We start from the raw sequence: 10,835 nt of genomic DNA, 5'->3' as shown, positions 1-10,835 counted from the left end.
GCTGAGGTAAGGACAGGGAGAGACCACTCACCAAATACTGTCACGGACAACACAGACTTGAGTTAGAGATATTAATTGAATTTTTTACTAATAAAATCAGAGCAGGATAATGAAAAGTAAAATAAGACCTTAAAAACACCCTCCCTCCTTCCCAGCTCCACCTCCTTCCCCTCAGTTGTGCAGGGAGACAGGGAATGGGGGTTCTGGTCACAATTTTATCACTTTATCACAATATGTTTCTCCCACTGCTCAGGGAGAAGAGTCCTTCCTCTGCTCCAGCGTGGGGTCCCTCCCACAAGAGACAGTTCTCCATGAACTTCTCCAGTGTGAGTCCATCCCATGGGAAAGTCCTCCCCAGATTGCTGCAATGTGGGTCGCTCTTCCATGTGGTGCAGTCCTTCAGGCACAGGCTGCTCCAGCCTAGGCCCCCCACAGGGCTGCAAATCCTACCAGGAATCCTGCTCCAGTGTGGACTTCTTTCTCCAAGGGTCTGCAGATCGTGTTTGCCCTGTTCAGGTCTTGAAGAAGGGGGAAAAAATACATGTGAAAGGTTGGAGCTGCTTCCACAACAAAAATGTAGCAGGAAGAAACTGGCCTGAACAGCCAGGCAACTGGAGGGTTTGGTCAATCCTCATTCAGCCTGGCTATTCCCTCGGCTATGGAGGAAATCCTAGCTCTGTTGGGGAATCTGCCCAGGTAAGCTGACTTGTTTCTCTTACTCTGATGTGTTCCTCTCTGGTGGAGGAAAATTCAAGGTGAGATAGATCAAAAGGAAATGCCTTTTGGAATCAGCTGAGCATATGAAACTAACAAAAATGAGTTAAGTTTACATGTGGAATGAGTGAATAGATTTGCATGTGAAAAAAGGGAGCAAGTTTGCATATGAAACTGTAATGCATTAAAAATGGGACAGTCATTCATGCAGTAAATCCAGAGAGAGGTAAAGGAGGAAAGTACGATAATGGAGGCATCTACAAAGGAGGAAAGCAGAATAATGGAGGCATCTACAAAAGTAGCTTTTGCATTGTAACACAAGACACTTCAGTACCTATTTATGTTCTGTGTGGTAGTGTTCTGCAAGGTGAATTCTATGTGCCTTTTTCTATTTTTTCTTTTTTTACAACCTATAAAGGAAAGTTTTCTGTTTCTTTTAATTTAGGACAAATTACATAGGTAATTTTCTGCTTCCATTTATTTCCAGAAGGACCAAAAAAATGGAGTGAAATAAAGATGTACCTTGATTTTAGTTTTAAGCTTCTTGATTCTATAGCATACATAGTTGAATTGAGTTTGTTGAACTCAAAGGTACTGCTAAAGTTTTTATAACAGTAAGGCTTGTGTGGATTTAATTACATGTCAACACTTTTTTGCTTACTGCTAATGATTACACCTGAAAGATGCAAGCACTTTTTTTGTTGTTGTTTGTGTGTAAGTAGGTAACTGATTTTGTTATTCCACAGTTATCTGGATTTAGTAGATCTGCATCTTAAACAAAACTGTCTTTAGGATGGGATTAGTTATGAAGAGTTGCATCCCAAATGATACCTAATAAAACCTAAGCAAACAAAAAAAATCAAACCCTGAACCAACAAACAAAAAAGCCCCATGTTAAACTAATGGATTTGAGAGGATCTTAACAATAATGGTTACATTTGATTTTTCAGGTGCACTTTCCCTTTCTCATGAATCATGTGAGAAACTTCGAGGAAGTGTTTGTATTATTAAATAACCAACCACCTGTGGCTTTACATTTAATGAGTGTATAGAGAACTATTGACTCACCAGTTCTGGGAACACAATGCCCATGCAAATCACAGTTCTGTTCTTTGCAGTGCTAATGTTGCTTGGATTTGGAAGGCAACCCAAGTCCTGTGTTTTGTTTTCTGTCCCAACTTACCCAAGTTGTATAAGTGAGCATGAACAACATGAACCTTGTGAAAGGTGAAGAAATCATGAAAACTGAAATGAAATAGGAAGAAAGTGTCTACAATAAAAAAAACATTTAAAGTAAGAGAGTACAAATATTTTACCTGACAAGAAAAATATCTGAGATGTGCTATTGGGCAGAATAAGGAAGGTGAGTTGACAATTGTGTTCTCATGTTTTTTGAAATTAAAAACAAAAAGACATTCAAAAAAGTTTGCATAGTTGCTTGTAGACAAAATGGGATTTATCATCTGCCTTTATGAAGGGTCATTACTAGCTTCTTAATGGTGTCTGCCTTTAAAAATAAAGGAGATATTACAAGAAAGTCTTTCTGAAAAAGAGGCCAGCCTCTGGTTCCTTAGAGGGTTGTGAATATGAGATTAATGGATTACAGAAATGGACAGATATTAAAGTAGAAGTGTACTCTCACATCTGGGTAAAAAGGACAAGCATAGGCCTGGTTATGATTGAAACAGAGCTGAGTTGCTTCTGAAAGGACATGTCTATTGCCTTTGACCTTAAATACACAATATTTCAATAACAAAAATTAATTTACAAGCTTTTCTGTACAGTTACTTGACTGATCTTTATTATCCAGTCAAGTTGGCTAAGTAACTAAGCTTTTCTTTAGGTCAGTAATACCAAGAACTGAGCAGAACCAGAGTATTCAAACAACCAACCAACCAAATGAAACAAACAAACAAAAATGGTGGGATTTTTAAGCTTTGTAATAAAATTAACAATGGAGCAGGAGATGATGATTTTAATAACATAATTTTAGGTTAATATTTCTATTAATTCATACCGCTAAAGTTGCATTAAAAGTTGCAGTTGGATTATTGAAATGTTGATACTGATAGCACCATAATCTAATGAACAGGTGCCTTAGGTCAGACTTAGTAGACTGGAGGAGGAAGGGATGAGAGGGCTAGTGAAGGAAAAGGTTATGTGCTTTCTTTGGGTTTTATATGTTTTGTATAAATCTTAAAAAAATTACTGTCAAGTGTGAATTAAATATGCTTTAAAATGCTTCATTATCCTAGAGAAGTACCTTTAGTCACAATACAAAAAAGGTTCAAAAAAGTACAAAGTAGTTTCATAAACCAGATGCAATACAGTAGTGGTATTTTCCCAAGTGTGATCTCCTGTTGCATTTATAGAGCAACAGTGTCCCGTAGGTAAGTCACAAGACCATGTTCTGTTGCTATAAATAGTAGAGATTTTAACTTCTGTTTTCACTTTGGAAGATGAGGCCTTGTCTTATCTGTAAGGATACTCCTGGGTTCCACTCACTCAGATTATGGACTTCATCTGAGATTGCTGTAACTTCCCTTCTGCATGTGGAGGAATGCTGTAGTCCACCCCCAGCATGGCAAAAGGTTTTGTTGATTCACACATGCAGATGAAAAAGATGGGGAATTGTTCCTCTGTTGCAAGGTTTAAATACCTGAAGTATCTGGTTCTAGTTCCTGGGACTCTTGTGCATCTGTGTAAACTCATTTTTGGAAAACAAATGCGTTACGTTGATAGAGTGAGAGGGAGCAATCATTTTCCCATGTATCTTCCTTGACTCCAGCTTCAGAGTGCAGAATGGGTGGGACTCCTGCAAGGTGTCAGTCAGTCATGGTCATAGTGTGTAGGGGCTGCTGAACAACTACCAAACACTTTTCTCTCCAGATTATGACCAGGCACAACTTCTATTGCAGCTCAGAGAAGTGACTCATCGGCAACACTGTTTCACCGTAGTTAATATGCCTGGGGTGAAGAGGACAGGATCATAAAGGCGATTAAAGCTATAGTGGTGTTTTGCAAACCTCTCTCTGATGTTTTTTTGCTTTACTACCTAAATTTAATTCTTATGATGGCCAGTAAACTAGGAATTGAGCTAAGATACAGATAGCTGAAGTCAGACACAAGAATTGAGTGAACAGTGGTTTCAACTATTCTGGCTTCTCAAATTTTTCTACTGAAATATATGAAATATAAGCCTACCAGTGGTGGTGATGGCTGTCTTGTGAAGATATCCAGCAGGGAATTCAGGGAAGAACCCGGTCTTCACACCTTACCAGTTGATAGCAACTCTGTAATGCACCCAGAAATGAAGCCTGACAGCTGTTTATTGCACTTTAGCTACAGGATCTGTTAAGAGGTGTCCCAGGGTTTAGCTGTGTAGTGTAACTGAGAATCTTCAGTAAAAAGCAACGTTTTTTCTAAATGAGAATTTTATTAACAGACAAAATGTATACCCAACTCTAACACATTATCTCAGGCTTCAGTCTTCCAGATTTTTACACACGTAGCTGGGTCTCTGGCACAAAGTTCGGCCCCTTCTTGTTATAGGTTGTAAGATAAAATCCTAATGGAGCTTTGGGAAACGGTGTGAAAAATATTTACTTTCTTAGTTTCTGAAATGGTAAGTTTTGATTATTAAAGCCAGCAGGGGATAGGGCCTTTTCACTTCCTGCTCCCCATCTACTCTTCGTTGGATGGCTTTTCTAGAGCTGATAACTGCAGTTTGTTCGTGGTTTCCTTAAACTACTGAGTGCTTCACACCTTTTATGTTCAGGCATTTTGTTGCTCCTTTCTGAAGAAAGTGAATGTGCACTGAATGTGATACCAGAATACAGCGTTAGAGTTTGCTTTCACTGAGACTCCCCCAGGTCTTGTAGTGTTGTTATCTCTGGATTGTATCCTGAATTTCCAGCTTTGAAGGATAAAGGCATTCTCTCCCACAAGACACCCCCTTTACCCATTACTGTAAGCATTATTTTCTGGGAGCAAAGGTTACACGTAGCATGGAACACGGGTCAGCACAGTTAATTTTCGCTCGCTGTGGCGTTTGGTGTGAGTCAAAACCGCAGGAATACGAAGCTCGTGATTCTTGCAGGGAGGAGTGTGGAGTACACGATGGGGCTCGATGCCCCAGATACTGGCACCAACTTACTTTCCCTCTTTCTCAGCCCTGAAGGCAGGAGGGGTAAGCCCGCTCTCAGTGCTTTGTTTGTCAAATCACGCCCGCTGTTGCGATTTCTGCTCCAGCGGGCGGTCAGGGCGGCGAGGGGCTGGGGCGGCACAGGGACGTGCTGGCGGCTCTTTCCCCCGCCAGACGAGCTGTGCCCACGCCGCGCTGCGGTGCGTCCCCACGGTGGCCGTGTCCCGGCCGGGTCCCTCGGGCCGGGTTTGCGGGTCAGTCCCGCACCCGGCGGGGCCCATCTCCGGCTATCCCGGCCCATCCCGGCGCGGCCGGGCGGGCGGCGGGGGCGGAGCCGGGCCGGGGCAGGGCGGCGGTCACGTGGCGGGGTCACGTGGCGGGGGAGCCGGGCCCAGCCGCCGCCGCCGCCGCTCCGAGTGCGGTGAGAGACAGAGACGGAGCCGGGAGGGCGGGCAGGGAAAGAGGGAGGGAAGCAGGGAGCGGGAGGGAGGGAGCCCGCGGGCGCGAGTGGCCGCCGCCCGCTCCGCCGCCGCTGCCGCGCCGAGGTGAGTGCGGGAGGTGGGGCGGGATGGGCCGGGCGCTGTGCGGGGCCGCGGGCGGCTCCGGTGCTGTTTTCCTTTTGTTCCGGTGGGCGCCGGCCGCCGGCAGGGCGGTCCCGCTTCCTGGGGCTGGGGGGTCCCGGTGCGCCGCCGGGACGTGCGCGCCCGCCCTGTGCCGCCAGCCGCGTCCTTCCCGCGGCGGTTCCCCCGCTCCCGGTGGGCACCGGCCGGGATGAGCCTCGGGAACGCGGGCGGGAGGCTGCCCGGAGACCCCGTCCTACCCTTACACCTGCGGCTTCGGGCCGCGGGGCAGGGTGGTGCCCGCCGTCCCCCGGAGGTCCGGGGGGTCCGGGAGCCCCGGGCGGCGGCGGGGAGGGAAGCGCTGGCTCCGGCATCACCTGTGACTCTCCGTGCACCGCCCGTAGCGCTGCCATTTGTAAACATTTTTGTCTTTTTCTTCTGCTTTTTTTCCCCTCCCGCTGCTTCCCCCCCGTGCCCCCGCCTCGGCGGGGTGGGGGGCGGCGGGGGGCGCACGGCTCGGAGCGTGCCCCGCGATGTGCCGAGATCCGCCTCGGGAGCGCAACTCCTTCGCATTCTTTGTGTTGTGTCTTCTCGCCGTGCCTTTCAGTAAGCGTCTGTGTGCGAACGTGTTCGAGCACCTCGGCTTCCGAAGGGTTTCCGAAAAGGTGCAGGAATCGTTTACCAGTTCAGTGCTTAAATTTGACGGAGACGTTAGAGCAGACAATTAGAACCAGCTGCATGGGGTGAGATCAAAGGTCTGTCTTGTTTGGATTGCCGTTTCTGCAAGTGGCACATAGCAGATGCTTAGGAAACACCATAACAACAGGGTGAGCATGCTGTGATTCTTTGGGAAACCCGCCAGGCCTCCAGCAATTTGAGGTTAAGAGATTGCCTGAGTCAAATTTGATGTTTTTGTATTTAAGAGTCCTTTTTCACCCGTGGCTTAGATATACGTGTTTTTCAAACGAGAACAAAACAAAGGCCTCCTAATAGAAAATGTTTATCTTAAAAAAAACCCAAAGTATTTTATATTACACATATATATAACATATTGCACTCATATTATTATCATAGGTAGTTTCATTTTGCCAGGATTAAATTTGCTTTTCCAAGGGTTACTGATTCATGAGCACCATCCTGTGTTTTGAGTAGGTAAGGGGTATCTGCAATGGATGTTTTCTATACCTATGAAAACTGTAAATTAAAAGTTTCTTATTTTTTTTTTACAAATAATTTGCAAATTATAAGTCTTAAAGTAACTGTTTAATAAAATGACATTTAGTAAGAGCTGTGTCAATATAGCAAGTGTTTTACCATAATACGATATTGACAGCTTTGGAGATGGCCATATGAACCACTAACATTAAACTGTTTTTACTTAAGCTTAAAGACTTAAATTGTTGTCTCATTGCATCGAGATTTCTGTTAAAATCATTTTGAGGATACCATCACCGATTTTACCACAACAGCAAAATCACAGTGATCCCTAGGGATGCTAGCTATCAACTTGATCCTGTAATCCTAATTCAAGAAATAGCTTCATGCCAGTAGTTCCTAACCTGATTGCTCTTATAAGGAACATTTGCACGAGTGGGCCTCATTTTTCACAGGCAGTGTGAATGTCAGGCAAAGTAGAGCTATTTCAAAAAACTGCATATTCCCCCACGCCCCCAATGGAATTTTGTAAGAAGGTCATTAGCAGTTTCTTGGGGGCTGAAGGGAGGTAGTGGGTTGATAGTATATATAGATAGCTATTTATAAGATTAAAAATAGCTTAGAAAACTGACAACTATAACTGTTATGAATGATTTTCATAGAAAGATAATTTTTTTTTTGTACATTGCATCACTGTTTCTGACAACAGACTGGATTTCTCACCTAGTCGACAGATGTTTAGTGTAAAACCCTTAACACATTTCATTATTCTATGAAAACCCTACTCATGTTGAACTATACTGAGCCTGTGATGGACAGTTTAAAATATTCAGTATTTTTCCTTCAGGTAGGCAATGAATAGATTTAAATGGTTCTGTTGTGAACTTGCACCAAGAAAGCTATTCTAGTGCAGGTGATTCATTTTTATCACAAAAAATTAATTGATTCAGCTGAACTTTGAAATAAAATCACTTTTGTTTATAGCTGGCCTTTAGAAAAAAAGTTGTACTTGTTTTATGTAATTATTAAGCACACGTAAAATATACAGCTTTTAGCATTGCTTTTCATTAGTAGGTCTCAAAGCTCCTTGCAAAAGAATTCAGTGTAATTATTCTCTTCTTATCTTAGGGTAATTATTATCATGTTATCTAGTGCTCATAAAGAGATCATTGTCTGCCTGTGATCACTATAAGAAGGTCTAATAATAAAATCAGACTTTTTGATTTAATTCTCTTTTTACAATAAAACCCCAACAAACTCACCTTTCTGTTGTAGCATTTTTATTTCATTTAATGATGGCTGAGGTAATTTCATACCATACCTTCCATGCCAGTGTTGGAAGTAAAGCCGGTGCTTTTGGATTACAGACTTCTCTTCCTAGTGTCAGAAGAAACCTTGCTGAAGGCTTAACTAAATTCATTGTTGAGTTAGAAAATGCTTCAGGACAGTTCCTGTTAAGGCGATCCAGGTACTAATGGTGCACGTCTCTGGTTCAGTTACCAGGGAGCTTGGCTGCTCAGAGGGTTTGTCCATATGTCTGTCTCTTGATATCCATCAGGATGAAAAAAAAGTGTGTGTGAATGAGCCAGTTACCTGGCCAGGATCCTCCTATCTTACGTGTTTTGCTTCATCTCTGTTATGGTAGAGCTGTAAAAATGGTACAGAATCTTTCAGTTTTTTGAGTCGCCATCGATGTCTCATTTTTGTAATGCATCTGGTAGCACAACAACCTCTGATGCTAGGGATGTGAAGTACACGTCTTTAAGTTGTTTTCTAACTATCTCTATCAGTTGGGATGTGCAGTTGATTATTACTAATTACATTATTAGTGCATTTTCATAGTTACTTAGGACTTGAGGTCTTATGCTGGATTGATAGCTGGCAAAATAGAATATAAAGCTGGTGGGTTTTTTTAAATTCAAGATAATATATTAAGTCATCATTTAGGGATTAAATACAAGTTAGGAAATGTATGGTAGATTTCATAATGGAGAGATTGTAATTTGAAGACTGTATATTATACTGTATGCTAAATAATATGGGAACTGTATTCCTAGACAGTGTAATGCCATCAGGAAATATAAGCTTGTATTACCAACTTAGATCTAAGTTATAAACCTTTTATTAAAGAGAATGAAGGCTTAGCTAGTGCAATGAAATGTTTGTCAGAATTCAGGCAGGTGTAGTCAGTGATTTCAGCTGGCTCTCTGTAGAAACAATGCCTTCTTGTTGGCAGACTTGCATCTAGATTTGACTTAGATTTGTGTGGTTTCAGATTGTTTGGAAAAAGGTCCAAGAGGAAATGTTTTGAAAAGTCCAGTTTCAAGAAACTGCCTGTTGCTGTGCTTATTGTTTTTGTGTGACTTTTGTTTTGATCCATGCTTTTATTATTTGATCCTTTTTTCCTCTGTTGTATAGTTTCTAACTAATGCCTTTGTTTATATAATTTTACAGTATTTAAAACTTTAATATCTTTTAAATGGTTCACAATGTTGGTTTTCACTTTGTGCCCACACCCATGAAAGGCCTCAGTATTACTCTGCTGCGTGCCATATCCTTGATAGCTATAGTATATCAAATCTGGTCTGGAGAACCTCGCACTAGAAAGCTGGGCTGTGTATTGTGGAGGTCCTTCGCTGCCTTCTCCATAGTTTGAGAGCTAACAGACCCAGCTGGCAGTCATACACTTTCCTGGTGCTCTGGTTTGAATTGTCTCCAACATCCTTGTCTAGTGCAAAATACTCTTTGCAAGACATTCACTTGAAGACTGACTCTCCCGTTAGAATAGAAAGATCTTGCATTTCTCAATACTCACGTCAATCCATCCTATCAGTTCCTTCTCTGCTTTGTATGTGCCATGGAATAGATTCTTCTCCTTTGAAGACACCCTTTTCATGAAATATTTGTTGAGGCAAGTGTCTTCCAGCTGAACTGTTTTCTGTATAAAATCCTCCTATAACTCTCCTTTCACTGGTTTGAACAGTGAATTTCAAAGGCGGCCAAATCCATGCATATAGCAATTTAAAGAGAATTGGTGCAAATACTTTACCAGTAGTCTCTGGCACCACTTAAGCAAACAAAAGACATGAAAAAGAGCCATAAATGTCGGACACGATATGCAAAAAAAGAATCTGCACGTATAACAAGAATATGATAGAAGAACAGTGTTTTTGAAGATAAGTAGCAAATAAAGTTACTGGGAAAAGCAAAGGTTGACTGCCTGCTGTGATTGTGATGGATCACAGTCCACAGGAGACTCTTTAGTTGGAGAAAGACCATAACTAACAAAATTCTTAAATGAGGGAGAAAGCACTCTCACTTTTATTCTCTTTTGGATGCAGTATCTAGTGCAATGGGAACCTTGATCTTTTGAGCATCCAGGCATTAGTAGCAATGTTATTGCTGTCTCTATTCTTATGGAGTGGTGTGGTGACTTTTATGAAATCCTTTTGGTTGTAAATAACTAAAAAATGAATCCCAACCCTAGAGATCTACCTACCTAAAATTTGATTAAAATACACAGAAAGTAAAATACACAAATCCTGTCTTGCAGATCATAGAGGGTATGGATAACAGTTACTGTTGTCTAAAAATAGAAAAAATGTTACTCATAAAGCTATTTTAAGTGTTAAGCAAAACTTTTAAGGGGGAGTGAATTCAGCTAAGGGAGAAGGAGAGAGAGTTATATGCTTGTGGTGTCTTCCCCAGCTCTCACGAGTCATGTAAGTATATTAAGAACTGTTACTATATAAATATCTTGGCTGCCACACAAGTGCCCTACATAGTGTTTGGAAATGAGGGACTTGAACAGTGTAGGTGTTGAACCAGCTTTAGATATTGTACCTTCTTTCTACCCAGGCACAAAAATATGGACCTATGAATGGCATATCAGCTCAGACCAGAGGTGTTTTTACATCAGTATCTTGTTTTTGGCAGTGAATGATAGCAGATGCCCAGGGCAGAGTATGATAGGGTGTACAAATAGCTGAGTGTCTGAAGGGAAATGTCACTGGGTTCTGGCGGGGTGCTGTTTAGGGGTCTGTGGCAGATGGTATTTAATCATTTGGGTTTTAATAGTGTGGTGAATTTATGCCATCTTTTTTTTTTTGAACCCTTGATAGCTTTGGCATCTGCAGCATCCTGTGACACAAGAATGACAAAAGTTTAACGTGTCCATTTTTAGTTCATCTGTTGCAAGCTTAAGAGTTCCAATCCTCCACTCCTTTAATTTGCTTGATGTAAAACCCTGTTATTTTGAATTT

At 42.0% G+C, this 10,835-nt stretch overlaps 1 protein-coding gene across 6 annotated transcripts in view; it reads left to right on the top strand.

Annotated features, from left to right (window-relative positions):
* Positions 1-635: 635 nt before the first annotated feature.
* The window catches only part of TULP4 (TUB like protein 4), a 159,202-nt gene continuing 149,002 nt past the window's right edge, over positions 636-10,835 (top strand). The window contains exon 1 of one of the 6 annotated variants that reach the window (XM_066179023.1): positions 636-696. The gene's annotated coding sequence lies outside the window, so the exon portion shown is untranslated. Of the gene's footprint in view, positions 697-5,197; positions 5,280-5,344; positions 5,404-5,864; positions 6,025-10,835 lie in introns of those variants that run through there. The other 5 variants (XM_066179017.1, XM_066179019.1, XM_066179020.1 and 2 more) reach the window with 5 other exon arrangements.

Source organism: Chamaea fasciata, unplaced genomic scaffold, assembly GCF_029207755.1.
Source record: "Chamaea fasciata isolate MVZ Bird 193981 ecotype frontalis unplaced genomic scaffold, bChaFas1.0.hap1 SCAF_3, whole genome shotgun sequence".
NCBI lineage: Eukaryota > Metazoa > Chordata > Aves > Passeriformes > Sylviidae > Chamaea > Chamaea fasciata.
Note: the sequence above shows the minus strand (reverse complement) of the source record. Positions and strands in the feature narration are given on the sequence as shown.